The sequence below is a fragment of the Heterocephalus glaber genome, unplaced genomic scaffold (genome assembly GCF_053883595.1).
Source record: "Heterocephalus glaber isolate CG9 unplaced genomic scaffold, H.glaber_assembly_v1.0 deba00000818, whole genome shotgun sequence".
Classification (NCBI taxonomy): Eukaryota; Metazoa; Chordata; class Mammalia; order Rodentia; family Bathyergidae; genus Heterocephalus; species Heterocephalus glaber.
In genome coordinates this window covers 12,239,548-12,255,745 of record NW_028258164.1, presented here as the reverse complement: position 1 = coordinate 12,255,745, position 16,198 = coordinate 12,239,548, and the positions used below count along the sequence as shown (strand labels likewise).

Here is a 16,198-nt window from a genome sequence, read left to right as displayed (position 1 = left end):
AAGAACTGAAAAGTTCTTAAGCTACAGTAAGAATTTTGGAAGCTCTTTTTTTTACTCAGAGCTGTTGGGCTTGGAACTGGGCAGTGAGATCTTACCCCTCATCTCCTTAATTCCCAGAAGGTGTTTGATTTGCAGCCCTTATGTGGATCTACCTGCCTCTCCTCCTTCATCCACCCAAGCCAAGAGCAATAAACAATGAGTATCTCCATTTTCTAAGGAGGGTTTAGAGCTCCCTTGGCCTGATGCTCTTTTGAAATGATGCTGTTTGTTCAGATGAAAACACTTGATGCATACTCCTGGGTGGATTGATGCAATAGTCACCAGACTAAATGAAAAATAAGGACTTTTCCCTCCTATCTAACACAATCTAACATCTGTTTTGTTGGTCAACATTTAACGAAGCATCATGTAAGACTTAGGAAACCCATTTCTTTGAGGAAATAAAGCAGATTGGGTCTATAGATCCAGAGCAAAGCATTGTCCAAGTTTGCTTTGCTCTCCTTATGTGATTGTGTCTCATTTTTAATTAAATCATTGGCAAAATAAGATTCCCAGACCACTTGGCATTATTAGTACATATCCATATCCCTCTTTATTTTTGGATCTGGGGTAGGAATTTCAGCAAATTACTTCCTCCCTGATAATCATAAATTATTCATTTTTTGTGTCTTTGGAACCTGAGGGAAGCTGTTTGATCTGGGACTTGTGTCCTTAGGCTGGGCTTTTAATTCTGCAGTGTAACAGCTGCCAACCATTTGGGGCAGATTTTCCTCTCTCTTCTACTACACTGTTGGCTTTGCTTTTGCTCGTAGTCCCTGTGAATTAACACCTGACACATGGGGACATTAAGTGGAAACAGATCAATAGAAAATGAAGTAGACATATTGATAAATGGGATGTTTAAAAATGGCTAAAGATAAAGACTACAGAAAGAATAAAGAAAGAACTCTTCCCAACTTTGGGTTTTCTTATAAACAGTGAGTTTTTAAAATAGCAAACATTTCCATTTGTTGAGTCTTTTCAACATAAACAAAATTGCTCTTTTCTCATCCTGATTTTGACCTCTATGAATGGTTTTCACTGAACCACATAAGCCAATTAACTTCATCTTTAATTCATTCCCTATCAATTCTGAGACCCAAAATATTATTCCAAAGAGAAGTTATAATTGTTTTAGATTAAAAAAACTGACAAATAAAATGCATATATTTTGGTGTAAAACATAATGTTCTGATATTATTATGAATGGTTAAATCAAGCCATTTAACACATCTATTGCTCACAAACATCTTTGTGTCAGTGTGTGTACGTGCGCATGTGTGTGATGAGAACACTTAAGATCTACTCTCAGCAATTTTCATACATACAATATTTTGTTATTGACTGTGGTTGCTATGCTGAACTTATTCCACTTGACTTACCCATATTTGTTTCCATTTGCTAATATTTCTTCAATCCCACAGTCTCTGAAAACTACCATTTTACTCTGTTTCTATGAGTTCAACTTTTTACATTTCACATGTAAGTGAAATCACGCAATAGTTATTATTCTGTGTCTGGCTTTTTTCACTGAACTTCCAGGTTCATCTATGTTGTTGCGAACCACAGGGCTCCTTTCTATTGAAAGATTGAATGGTATTCCATTGTGCATACACTTTCTTCCTTTCTTTTTTTTTTTCGTTCCTGAGGATCGAACTTGGGACCTTGCACTTGTGAGGCAGACGCCGGAACCACTGAGCTAAATCCATGCCCTGCATACACTTTCTTAATACCACATCCTCTTTATACATTCATTCATTGATGGGATGGCTGGAGTGATTCCATAGCTATTGGGACCAGCTTTGCGTATTTCTTTTAAAAAGTTATTGGGATTTTTGTAGAGATTGCGCTGAATATGTAGATTACTTTTGGTGCACTGGTGATTTTAACAATATTATTTCTTTCAATTCATGAGCACAGAACATGTGCATATTTTCCATTTGTCTCTTCTCAAATTTATTTTATCACTGTTTAATAGTTTACAGTAGATTTTCCTTTTCTTAGTTAAATATATTCTTAAATACTTTATCTTTTATTTGTAGTGGTAAAAGTAGATTGGTTTCTTGATTTTCTGTTTGGATAATTCGTTGTGAGAAAGGCTGGTAATTTTTGTATGTTGATTTTGCATCTTGCAACTTTATTACATTTTTGAATTAGTTTTAACAGCTTTTTGGTCTAGTCTTCAGGGCATATTATATGTAACATTATACTGTCTGCAAACAGAAACGATTTCTTCCTTCTCAATTGGATGCCTTTTATTTCTTTTTCTTGCCTCATTTCTCTGGTTGGAACTTCCAGCACAATGTTGAGAAAATGAGGCAAGAATAGGCACTCTTGTTGTCTTTCTAATCTCAGAGGGAAAACTTAACAAGATTTTTACAGTTCAGTATCATGTTGGCTGTGTGTTTTTCATATGTAGCCTTTATTATATAGATTTCCTCTACCTAATTTTTGAGAATTTTATCATGAAATGAAGTTAAATTTTCTCAAGTTTTCTGCATCTATTGAGATGGTCACACAGTTTTTGTCCTACATTTTGTTATTGTGGTATATCACATTCATTGATTTATGTATGTTGAACCATCCTTACATCCCTGGGATAGATCCCACTTGATAATAAGAAATGCTTTTTTCAATATGCTGTTGAATTTGTCTTTCATGTTCTTTGCATGTTCCTCAGGGACATTGGCCTGTAATTTTCCTTTCATGTACTGGCTTTGGTACTAGTGTAATGCAGGGCTGTTAAAATAAGTTTGGAAATATTTCTTCCTCTTTAATTTTTGGTGGAGAGTCTGGCAAGGATTGGTACTAGTCTTCTTCAAATGTTTGGTAGACTCCAGCAGTAAAACCATAGGTCCTGGGCTTTTCTTTAGTAGAAGATTTTTATTACTAATTCATGATTAGGTCTTTTTTTAAAAATTAATTTTATTAGTACATTTTAGGCATACAATATAATGACATTCATTATTGGAAATTTGCACTTTTACATAATCTCTCTTGGTTCTTATTTTTTCCCCATTCCCCTGCCCTCCCTTCAACCCTTCCATCCCTCCCTATTTACAAAGACTTTGTTTCCATTTTTTCATTTTCTCATATTAATTCCATTCCCTTCCCCTACCCCTCCCACTTCCCCTTCCCCTTTGCCCCTTTTTGTCCTATTTCACATAATCTATTATACATTTTAGTCCTTATTTACACTTTCAGTTTCTCACATTAGGGAAACTATTCAGTATTTACACGTGTGTCCTACTTATTTCACTTAAGAGTATCATGTGCATCCATTTAGCTATAAATGTCTCTAATTTCTCATTTTTGATGGCTGAGTAGTACTCCATTTTATTAAAAAAAACCCCACATTTTCTTTATCCAGTCTCCAGCTGATGGGCAGTTGGGCTGCTGCCAAGTTTCAGCTATTACAAACTGTGCTACTATGAACATGGGTGCACATATATCACTGTGGTATGATTCTTTTAATTCTTTGGGGAAGATACCCAGAAGTGGAATAGTGGAGTCAAATGGGACTTCCAGTCCTAGTTCTTTGAGGTATCTCCATACTGATTTCCACAGTGGTCGTACCAGTCTACACTCCCACCAGCAGTGGAGCAGTGTTCCTCTTTCCCCACAGCCCCACCAATATTTGTTATTGGTTGATTTCTTGATAGCAGCCATTCTTTCTGGGGTGAGGTGGAATCTCCACATTGTTTTCATTTGCATCTCTCAAATGACCAGTGATGTTGAACATTTTTTCGTATGCTTATTTGCTGTTTCTATTTCTTTGCCTGAGAAATGTCTGTTCATTTCAGATGCCCATTTTTGGATTGGGTCTTTAAATTTGGGAGGTCTGATTCTTCTAAGTTCTTTATATATTTTAGATAGTAGACCTTTGTCTGAGGAACAGCAGGTGAAATTTTTTCCCCACATTGTGGGTTGTCTCTTCACACTGTTGGTGGTTTCTCTTGCTGTGCAGAAGCTTTTCAATAAGAAGAGATCCCACTTCTTGATTGTGCTAGTTCACGGGGAACTGAGGTTTTGTTCACAAAATTTTTTCCAACACCAATGTCTTCCAGAGTTCTACCTAACCTCTGTTCCAGCCAGTTCAGCATTCCTGTTTTAATATTTAGATCTTTAATCCATTTTGATTTTAGTTTATTGCATGGTGAGAGATATAGGTCTAGTTTTAATGTTTGGCAAGTTGAAACCCAATTTTTCCAGCACCATTTATTAAAGAGGCTATCTTTTCTCCAGTGAGGGTGTTTGGCTCCTTTGTTGAAGATGCGGTGGCTGAATATGTCTGGAGTTGTTTCTGCGTCGTCTAATCTTTTTTTTTCCAATTAAGTTTATTGGTATGTTTTAGGTATAAAATACAGTTACATTCATCCTTGGGATCTTTTACCATTACATGAGTGTCTTGGTTCTTATTTTTTTCCCCTTCCCCTGCCCTCCCTTTACCCCCTCCATCCTTCCCTATTTGCAAAGACTTTGTTTCCATTTTTTTCCTTTTCTCATATTTTTTCTTTTCCCTTCTTTCCTTTCCCCCACCCCTCCCACTTCTTCTGCTCCTTTAGACCTTTTCTTCCTATTATACAATATCAATTATACATTTTTAAAATTAAAATATCAAGATCTAGGAGACATTACCACAGATTTTACAGAATTTAAAAGGATATAGAAAGCATATTACAAAAATATTTTTTGAAATAAATTCGACAACTTCTAAGAAGTACCTTGGATGACAAATTAATGAAACTAACTCTGGAGGAAATAAAAAATTTGAATAGCACCTATTAAAGAAAGTATATTCCTAGCTTGAAAACTTACCTATATGACAACAACAGGCTCATACACATTTTAACTGATAAATTATATCAAACATTTAAAGCAGAAAAAAGAAGGAACACGTCTCCCCTCATTTTAGGAAATCAACATTGTGCTAATCCTAAAACTGGATAAAGATAATAGAAGAAAAAAGTATGAACATAGATAGAAATTTGTTTGACAAAACAAACTCTTAGAAGTCAGATCTGGCAGTGTGTAGAAAGTGGTTTTATTATAGGGATGACAGTGTTGGTTCAGCATTGGAAGATCCACCCTCAAAAGTCATCATTTTAACAGAGGAAAGGAAAAAGCCATATGATCCTGTCACTAGTTGGAGAAAAAGTATTGGACTAAATTCCACAGCTGTTCATGGTAAAAGCTATCAGGAGACTAGAAGTAGAACAGAACCTTCTCAACAGATCAACGACATGTCCTCCATACTTCCAACAAAAACACCTTATATGAATGGAGAAGATACAATGCTTTCTCCCTAAGGTGGGGAACAAGGGCAGATATGCCTACTCTTCATCTGTCCATTAAACTTTGAAACATAGGCCTAAACCAAAATAGTCTAGCAATAAAATGGCACAATTAGGATAGGATTGAAAGCACAGAAGCAAAATCTTTATATGTAGATGAAATGATCATCTACAGAGAAAATACTAAGAAATCTCTAGGAGCCCCTAGAACTTGTATTTGAATTTAGCAGGATTAGAAAACACAAGGCATATATGAAAATTTAGGTCTATGTATACTTGCTATAAATGAAGAATTGGATATTGAAATTTAAAAGTTATGTAGGAATACAAAGGACCTAGAAAAGTAAAAAGAAAAAGAAAAAGAAAAAAAACAGTGTTGGAAGACATTTAGTACCTAATTTTAAGACTTCCTCTAAAGCTACAGTAATCAAGGCATTGTTGGCATAAGGAAAGACATATAGATCATTGGAATAAAACAGAGAATCTACAAATAGAACCACACATATATAGTCCACTGAGTTTTGAAAGATTATTTAACAGTAACATTTTATAGAACATAAACTCAATTCAAGAGCAGAGGAAAAGATAGTGTTTTCAGCAAATGGAACTAGAACACCTGGTATTGGTATATAAAAAATTAACCTCAGCCCTTTATTTCCATACATAAAAATAACTAGAAAGGATCTATGAACCTAAATATGAAAGACTAAAACTATAAAACTTTAAGAAGAAATTATGAGGGAAAACGTTTATGAATTTAGGGTCGGCAAGAATTTCTTAGGATATAAAAAACATGATATATAAAAGAAAAAAATTGATAAATGAGATTCCATCAAAATTTAGAAGTTTAAATGACATCATTAAAATGAAAAGTAGTCCTTAAACAGACCATATTTATAATGCATATAGCCTATGACCAGAATATATAAGGAAAACGCACAGCTCATTAATAGACAACTGAATTAAAAAGTAGACACAAGAAGATGATAAATAGCCAGTACAGCACAAGGAAAGGTGTGCATCACTAGAATCAGAAAAATACTAATCAGTACAATAACAAGATTGAATTATACACTCATTAGGGAGATGAAGTTAAAAGTTTTAGAAGAACAGATGTCAGTTTAGGTGTGAAGCAGTTAGAACTTTTGAATACTGCTAATGTGAATGTAAAATGATAAAACCATTTTGGAAACAATATAGAAATTTCTTGTATTACTGTTAAGAAGCAACATTCTGGTTGTCTACGGTTGCCGAAGAGGGACGCGCCGAGCCGGAAGCTGCAGAATGATGCGATTCATGCTGCAGTTCAGCCGGCTGGGAAAGCTGCGGGGGCAAAAATGGTACCTGGTCACATCAGACAAGGAGAGAAAGAAGATGGTTCGGGAGCTTATGCAGGTCGTTCTGGCTCGCAAGCCCAAGGTCTGCAGCTTCCTGGAGTGCAGTGACCTCAAAGTTGTTTATAAGAGATATGCCAGCCTCTACTTCTGCTGTGCCATCGAGGGCCAAGACAATGAGCTCATCACCTTAGAGCTGATCCACCGATACGTGGAGCTCCTGGACAAATACTTCGGCAGCGTGTGTGAGCTGGACATCATCTTCAACTTCGAGAAGGCCTACTTCATCCTCCATGAGTTTTTAATGGGCAGGGACGTCTAGGACACCTCTAAGAAGAGCGTGCTGAAGGCTATTGAGCAGGCCGACCTGCTGCAGGAGGAGGATGAGTCGCCGCGCAGCGTGCTGGAGGAGATGGGCCTGGCGTACCCCCCGCCGACCGGGCCCTGTGGAGCTGGGGGCGAGGCAAGGCATGGTGGCTGCTTCTCCCAAGTCCCTGTGTGGGACCCGACCTGGATCCCCCTCCTTGGCCACCTCACCTTCTTTGGAAGGAGCCGTGGGCTCTGGCCCTGCAAACATTCCCTCCCTCCACCCCCAGCTTCCCCACCGAAGGCTTTAGGAGCCAGAAGGCAGGAAAACGTGACCAAGTTGGGGGTGCTCTTTGGCTTTCATTCCCTGGCTTTGAAGAACCAGTGTGACCCCAGCCGTCCTCCCTCCCTTACCACTGTAAATATATAAATATATCAGGTTAAAGGGAAAAAGTTTTCAGGGCTCTTCTCTTACCCCCCTGCCCCCAAACCTACCTCCACCCCTGCCCCTAGCCATCCAGGGCAGCTTCTCTGCCTGGGAGGGGCCTTTCCCTCATCGGTCCCACTTCCTCCCTGGCTGCAGTGTGGCCTCTGTCCAGTGCCAGGGCAGAAACAAGAAGAGTTAATTGTTTTCTAACCTTGCCACTTTGAGGGAAGGAAGGGTTGGGGAAGGGCAGGGTTTCTGGGACACCGGCCCTGTCCTTCCTTCACCTCTCATTCTGGGTGAGGCAGGAGCTAAGGGGCAGGGTGGCCCAAGTGTCTGCCTTCCTTTCCTTTCTTCTGAAATAAAAGGAAAAAGTGTTTCTTGGAAAAAAAAAAAAAGAAGCAACATTCCTGTTCTTAAATTTTTACTTGAGAGGAATGAAAACACATGTTCACAATAGATTTGTACATACAAGTTGAGTATCCCTTATCTGAAATTCTTGGAACCAGAGTGTTTCAGATTTTCATTTGAAATCCACTCGATCTGCAAAGAGGACAGATACTCCTGGTTTTTATTTTGGGTTCCTATCACATGGAGTATTGTTTTCCACCCTTTAACTTTCAGAATATGTTTCTTTTTGAATTAAATGAGTTTCTTGTACACAGCATATTGTTGGATCTTGCTTCTTGATCCATTCTGCTAGTCTATTTCTTTTGATTGGTGAATTGAGACTATTAACATTGATGGTTATAACATACATATTGACTTATCATTGTCATGACTTTTTCTGTTTGTTGGATTCTGCCTCTTTGCATTTAATTTCTTGTTGTGCCCAACAGATTGATTTTGCTGGGCTTCCTGGAGTTGTGATCTTTGTTGTCTTTTCCTAGATATTGTCTAAAATTTTTTGGAGTGCTGGTTTTGCATTCATGAAGTTCCTAAGGTGCTCTTTGTCATGAATGTATCTTATTTCTCCATCAATTTTGAAAGATAGTTTTGCAGGGTACATCAATCTGGGTTGGAGGCTGTTTTCCTTTAGGGCTTGAAATACATCACTCCAAGCTCTTCTTGCCTTGAGGGTTTGCATTGAGAAGTCTGCTATGATTCTGATGGGCTTTCCTTTGTATGTGATTTGTTTCTTTTCTCTAACTGCTTGTAGAACTTTGTTCTTCTGTTGGGTTTCTGGAATCTTAACTATTATATGCCTATGTGTAGATTTTTTTTGATCAAGGCTAGCTGGAGTCCTCTATGCCTCACTTATCTGTATGTCAAGTTCTTTTGCCCTGGTTGGGAAGTTTTCTGCCATGAATTCTGTGAACAGTTTTTTTTAATGTCACCTGCACTCTCTCCTCTTTCTTCATTGACTCTGATCAGTCTTACGTTATTGTTCTTTGCATCGTCTAGCAGCTGCTGGATTGATTTCTCATGGTCCTTTACTGTTTTAAAGCAATTATTCTTTTCCTGGTCTAATTGCAATCTTAGCTTCTATATCTGAAATTCTGTCCTCACATTAGCTCATTCTGCTGTGTAAACTTTCAATGGAGTTTTTAATTTCCTGGAAATCTGTTTGCATCTGTTTTATGGATTCCATTTGTTTCCTATGTTGGGATTCCATCATGTTCCTCAGCTCCTCTATTTTTTTATCTGTGTCCTCTCTAGACTTATTAATCATGCCTTGCACTGTGGGCACAATCTCTGCTGTTATCTGAGAAATTATTTCTGACTTCATTTTTTCCAGATCCTCTTTTGTTGCCTTCAGGGAGTCCAGATGGTTGAGTATCAGATTGTTCCATCTTGTTGCCCTTTGGGATTGCTTTAGGTGATCTGGGAGTCTTGTTTTGAGACTTGTTTAAGTGTCTTCTCATTTCAGTGGGGAGCTGGGGGGATGTGTGCTTCTGGAGTCCATGTGGCTCACCTCCTCCGTGCTGGGGGTGGTGGTATGTTGGCCTGGAATGTCCACTTCCTCTGTGCTGGGGGCAGCTCTCCATGATTAGGTCTTGTTTTTGTTTTTTTAAATTCTTTTATTGGTACATTTTAGGTATACAATACATTTACATTTATCATTGGGTGCTTGTACCTGTACATGATGTGTCTTAGTTCTTATTTTTTCCCCCACTACCTGTGTGCCCTTCACCCCCTCCACCCTTCCCTATTTACATAGATTTCGTTTCCATTTTTTTTTCTTTTCTTGTAATTGTTCCTTTTCCTTCTTCCCTTTCCCCTTCCCCTCCCACCACCCCTGCACCTTTGGACCTTTTCCTATTTCAAATTACATGATTAGGTCTTTATGGGTTGTATATGTAGGAATTCATCTATTTCTTTTAGGTTATCCAATGTCTTGAGATACAATTTGTTAAGGCTTGTGTCTAGATGTCTTTACAAAGCCTCATGTGGTCATAGGTCAGGCTTTTGAAAGGTGGCTGGATACAGAGTGTGTGATTACTAAATTAGTCCACTGATTGGTTTGGTATAGTTCTGGGTGTGAATAATGGGAAGGCCTATCCTGGGTCTAAGTGCTAATCACACTAAGAGAGTATAGCCTGGGTATAATCTAAGGGATAGGGGCCAGGGATTTAGCTCAGTGATGTCACTGCCTGCCTTGCAAGTGCAAGGTCCTGAGTTCAATCCCCGATACCAAAAAAAAAAAAAGGGACAGAAAGAAAGCTGCTGTCACTTGCTGCTTCTTCACTATTTCAGTACTTTACTTCCTTCTGCTTGCCATAAATTGTTTCTCCTCTGCTGTGCCCCTCTGCTATGTTGTCCTGCTTTGGAGCCAGACATCTAGGACCTTAAGCCTCTACAAACTGTGAGCCAAAGTAAACCTTTCCTCATTTAACTTTGGTGTCAGGTATTTTGTTTCAGCCACGAGAAAAGTAACTATGATACAGTTCTTCATAGTAGTTGCTCCAGATCCTTTAAATTTTAATGTCTTCTCATTTACAGTTGATGTTATTTATCTGAGCGCTCTCTCTCTCTCTCTCTCTCTCTCTCTCTCCTCTCTCATGTCTACTTAAAGCTTTGTTATCTGAGCATGTTGACATACACCTATGATCCTAGCATTCTGGGAGACTGAGACAGGAGGATGGCAAGTTTGAGCCCAGCCTGAAAACTTAGCATCTTAGTGAGATTTTGTTTTAAAATAAAAATAAAAAGTGAAAAAGGAGTGGGGATGTAGTCCGAGCAAAAGCCCTGGGTTCAATCTCCAGTACTACACACACACACACACACACACACACACACACACACACACACGTTTATTTTATCTTTCAGAAAAGCAACTTAATTTTGTTGATCTTTTCCCATTGTTTTTCTAGTCTATATTTTATTTACTTCTCTGGTCTTTATTATTTCCCTCCTCCTAGTAATTCCAGGCATAGCTGATAGGTGTAAGTTGTTATGTAAGGGTAGTAGATTCATATAAGTATAAAAACAAAAGAAATTTCAATGAAGATCAAAGTTTACATTAGGTCATTAGAGTTGAAAAGCTAGATACAATGTCAGACACAGGGAGACAGCCAGTGATGGGCAGGAGTCCACATCCTTGCACATCTCTGCACTTGAACATTCAGGTGCTCTGGGAAAGTGCGTGTGGGTTAGAACCCTTACAGAATGCAGCACAAGAAATCTATCAGTGTATTCTTCCTAAGCAGAAAGAATAGAATCAAATGTTTCAATGTACAAACAAATATCTTGGTGGTCAAATAAAAACACATATGCTAAGGAAAGTAAAATATAGCACTGTATACTCATATTTGGAAAAAATCCCTGTGCACTTCTGACATTAAAATAACAAATATTTTCCATCTCTAAATATGGTCAACCACTAAATATGGTCAAACTTCCCATCCTCCTGCCTCAGTCTCCAGGCAGGGCTCAAACTTGCCATCCTTGTGCCTCAGTTTCCCAGAATGCTAGGATTATAGGTGTGTGTCAAGATGCCAAGCTAAGAAAGCTTTAGGTAGACATGAGAGGAGAGAGAGAGAGAGAGAGAGAGAGAGAGAGAGAGGAAGAGAACTCAAAGAAGAGTTACCAGAAGGTAACTCTTCTGGTTACCTGGCATGCCTACATTTGAACTTTAATACAATTCTAAGCTTTAAAAAGCATTTCTTGGGGTACTAGGAATTGAACCCAACCTTTGCCCTGAACTACAACCACAACCATTTTTAATTTTTATTTTGAGAAAAGGTCTTGATAAATCACTAAGATGCCCAAGCTGGGCTCCAACTCATGATCCTCCTGCCTCAGCTTCCCAGAATCCTAGGATTACAGGCCTGTGGCACCACGCCCAGCACATTTTCTGCTATTCTTTGCTACTTGTGGTATGGGAGTTGATTTCATGTTTTGGAGGCAATAAAACAAAACAAACTGGAATGGATATGGAATATTTTTCCAGAAAGATACATTTCTAAGAATTTAAGAAGTAGAACAAAAATAGTGATTGGATGCAATCAAGGTAATGAAGTTTCTTTGGCTAAATTTTGATTAGAGAGAGAGTGTGGGGGGGAATATGAGAATTATGGTCAACTAAAAGAGTTGAATCTAGTGTGTAAAAGATCATTAGATTATAATAATAGAAAATATAAGTCATATACAAGGTAGTTATACAAAGAAAGGTAAACAAAATAGAGTCTTTTTAACGGAGGGGTGTTAACACATGAGTATTTTACTTTTTCTGAAAACAAATCTGTATTACTGACTATAGACTATACTGTCTCTACAGAAGGTAAGCACAAAAACATTAAGCCAAATGATCTAGGGAAGGTAGTTACTATAATGAGATAGGAAAGGATTAACCAGTAGCTGTAGCCCCACACAATAACTAGAGAGAAATATAGACTCACGGTCCATTGGCACCAGTGACTAAATGGGGCAGAGAGAAATCAAGAATGATTTTAAAGTAATCATGTCTTGAAGAGGAGAACTAAAGTATGAACCCTAGGCATTAACTACTAGGAAGCGATACTTCCATATGATCCTAATATTCCAAGTAAAATACTTTAAAAATTCCCAACAAGGAATATAGGACCCCCTCCTATTCACAGTGAATATGGTCCAAAGATTTCAGTGGACACTTGAAAATGTAGATAGTAGTAAACCTTATCTATATTGTTTTTTCCCTACATATACATGAGATAAAATTTACTTTATAAATGAGGCACATTAAGAGATTAACAACAATAAAAATAAAATACAACAATCATAACATTATACTGAGACAGTCAGTCTGATAATGGAGATGGCTACTAAGTGACAATGAACAGGTGGCATATGCAGCATACGCTGGACAGAGGGGCGATTCACATCCTGGTAAGACTGAGTGAGACCGTGCAAAATTTCATCATACTACTCAGAGTGGTGTGCAACTTAAAATTTAAAAAATTGTTTATTTCTGAAGTTTTTCATTTAATATTTTTGGACCACAGTTGACCATGGGTGCTGTAACCACAAAAATAAAACAAGGAATGTACATCATAATGATGAAATAATAAAACAGGATTTGTGATCCTGGCCAAATCAGTCGTGAGGAATCATCTTTGTAAAAATAAGCATAATTCAGTATACGTGGCTTTAAGTGACAGGTAATTTGATGTCACTTGACACTGGCTAAGATTTAAATCTCTTTGGAAACCAAGATCTGTGGGGAGCCAGCTCAGGATTGGGCCATGATCAGGAGGCATTTTGCTCACCTCCTGCTCTTCATGATTTCCTTCCCTTTGTGCCTCGATTTACCCTGCCAAAGTAGATAGTTCAGGGTGCAAGGAAATGTCACTTGTACTCTGTTTATTGTAGTCCTAGTTGACATGGTCCTAGGAACAGCAAGCTCGCATGTCTCTATTCCCACCAGTCTTATCAGCCAGTTATTCTCAGAATGTATTAGAACAACAACTTACCAGGGACACCCTGGCCCATCTCTTTGTACTTTCCCTCCTCATGCCTTAAATAAAGTGATACTCAGCTGCAGTGTTCTTCTCTGAATGGTAGGGGAGGCCCTACTGGGTCCTGCTTTAATTCTCTTTTGTTTTCTTTATCCTTGGTCACCCTATTCAGGCCCTGAACCCTTGCCACGCAGGCCATGGCAAAGATCTATGTCCTTAACAAGAATCGACTGGTTCATAGTCCAGATCCTTCAACTATGGCTATTCTGAGGGGCTTATTTGCTTTTCATTTAGAGATGGTAATATTTTTGGATCCTAGGAAGATATAAAAATCTGTGATATGTTAATCTTATAGTCCAGAAAACTAACAACAAAAATATAAATCAAGACAAAATAAAAGAAAAATTTAAGTTCATTATATTAGCACTTCTATAACTGATTTTAATCTGAAAATACTGATGAATTTAATATATATAATATATAAAATGTGATCATTTTATAGACTTGTAGGGTATTAAAATATTTAGAAAAACTGCATCTATCAGAAGTTTTATTTCAATTGAATGCTTAGAAACATTTGATTATATAAGCTTGTTATAAATATTTGGAAAATTTACTTAGATCTTCAAGTTTTGATCGTTGCTTGGGTAAACAGGCAAGTAGTCTATGGCTATTTGGGAAATGTTCATACTTTACTTAAATATGTGTATATTGTTTAATTCATAAAACTAAAATATGGGCATTAAAGAAAGCGCAAAGAAAAATAAATGTTTCAGACCTTTCTAAAACTTCTTTGCTATTATAGTGGCAATCACCCTAAATACATAGTAGTGAATCATCTCCACCAATCCAAATGGCTGTAGCTACATTTCTAGTTGGGTAAACTCCCTGAGTCTTTTTCTTCTCACCATTAGATCTGAAGCTTGTTTCAGTATCGAATGTGACAATGTTCAATGGGTTTATAGTGGCAGATCTGGGCTTAGAGCTGGTAGCTACTAGTAGAAACTCAATAAATGCCATAGTGAAATGGCAATTTTTTGAAAATTTAATGTGGCAAATAACATGATTAAAAAACCCATCAATTATCATTTCCTTTCTTTAAAGATCGATTGGAACATTGGGTCTGGGAGGTCTATGATCTCTTTGCCAAAGGGAGTTAATGAGTCATTGGCTCCAAAAGGCCACATCCTCTGGCTTTCTCAGAGGGGAGGAGCTAGGGCTTTGAATCAAGGTGGGTGTGGCCTGACCCTTAGAAGAATATCAGTGTGGAGATGCACATCTTGGATAGAGACAACTGGTATCTTCTTACTTTTGTGCAACTGCTTTCTAGATTGTCCCCCCAACTCTCCCTGTGCAGAGGGGTGACTCATGGCAGTGAGTGACACAGGGGCACCAAGGAGGTATGAGGCCTTTAAATTTTCTTACACCACTCAAGCCTTCCCTCCTCCTTCCTCCCTCCCATCTCTATGAAGCACCACAAAATGACTGTGCTTGGAAGCCCTGACAACTTCAGTGGTTGGGGTACCAGATTTGACTTGATGAAGAAACACCGTGAAGGCAGGTAGCTCAGATTTCCTGCCCTTCTTTGGCACTGCAGTGCATCCAGCACTGCAGAGCAGCCTCTGCCCAGGGAGCACTGCCAGCCATTCAGGCTGTACTGGAGGCCACCACTGCCCAACCACTGGGGAGGTAGAACACCACTCCCCATGACCCCTGTGGCCTTCCTGTTTTTTGACATCCTCCACTGTTCACTCTTCACTTTCACCTTTCCCGTGACTTGCTTCCCCTTAACACCTGGGAGACACCAGCGGCTCTCTGAGCTTCAGGTAGACACAGATCAGGTGCGGCACAGGTGCTGTTCCATACAGAAACTTTATTTTCTTCTTAAAGAAAATGAGTAGTTTAACTTTAACATATTGTAAGATTGCAGAAATAAATGTAAATCATGAAATGAATGGAAATTTAATGAAAAGTTCAGAAGTTAGTGCTAATGAGTTCATTTTGGTGCTTGAAAAACTGTTCGTGTTCTTTCAGGATTACTTCAGATACCACACTTACAGCCAGGAGGTTAGCCAATTAGTAAAAATTATATAGATATTTTTCACTCAAAGGGATTCTTACAAGTTCTTTTGTCTTGTGAGAGTAAAAAGGTATTTTGAAAAGCACTGATGTTTAATAACTCAACCTATATCCTTATAAAACAAGAAACTTCACATTTGGAGCTCAGTCCTCAAGGATCACCATTTTCCTTGTAAAATGTCCTTAGCTTTGTGTAATAGTAATACACAGGAAGATATCTGACTTTACTAGGTTTTCAGATTATTTACATAAAGAATACAAAGAGAAATAGGTTGTTTCCAACAGCTACAATCAGTTTTCCATATATGTAGGTCATAATCTAGTTTCACTTAGATATTACATTTAGTAATGGGTGTTAGATATAAATTGAGTGTGTACCTGGGAACTCTAATTTATAGATATCTCCCCTCAGAGAGTATTGGAACGTCAACACGCTTCTCCTATTACTCAAAGTTTTATCACTGGCCTGAAATTGACCGACTAAATGATTGTCATGGGTAACACATAATGCTGTAAAACCGATCATTGACTTATTACAGAATAAACGCTGGAGGGATCATAGGGATGTTTAATATCAGGACTTGTTTTCCCACTACACTTATAGAAGAACCAGCCAAATCAGCTGAGGAGACTTTATTAAACAAAACAGAGTCATTTCAATATATGTCTGCCCTTCGAAGTGGGTGCAAATCATTTATGATCATAATAAAAGCACTTCCAAGCCCTCTCCTCACGATTTCTCTGCACAAGAGACTCAGATGGGTGAAGTGGAAATGACCTGTCATATCATTAAACTGTTACTGCAGTAGTTAATGAAATTAATTGAGTAATATAATCTTAATGTAA

At 38.1% G+C, this 16,198-nt stretch overlaps 1 protein-coding gene and 1 pseudogene across 2 annotated transcripts in view; one reads left to right on the top strand and one right to left on the bottom strand.

Annotated features, from left to right (window-relative positions):
* Cntnap2 (contactin associated protein 2) overlaps positions 1 to 16,198 on the bottom strand; it is a 2,081,788-nt gene that overhangs the window by 293,150 nt on the left and 1,772,440 nt on the right. The gene's annotated exons all lie outside the window — the stretch shown is intronic.
* LOC106010703 (AP-1 complex subunit sigma-1A pseudogene) lies at positions 6,618 to 7,403 on the top strand (annotated as a pseudogene).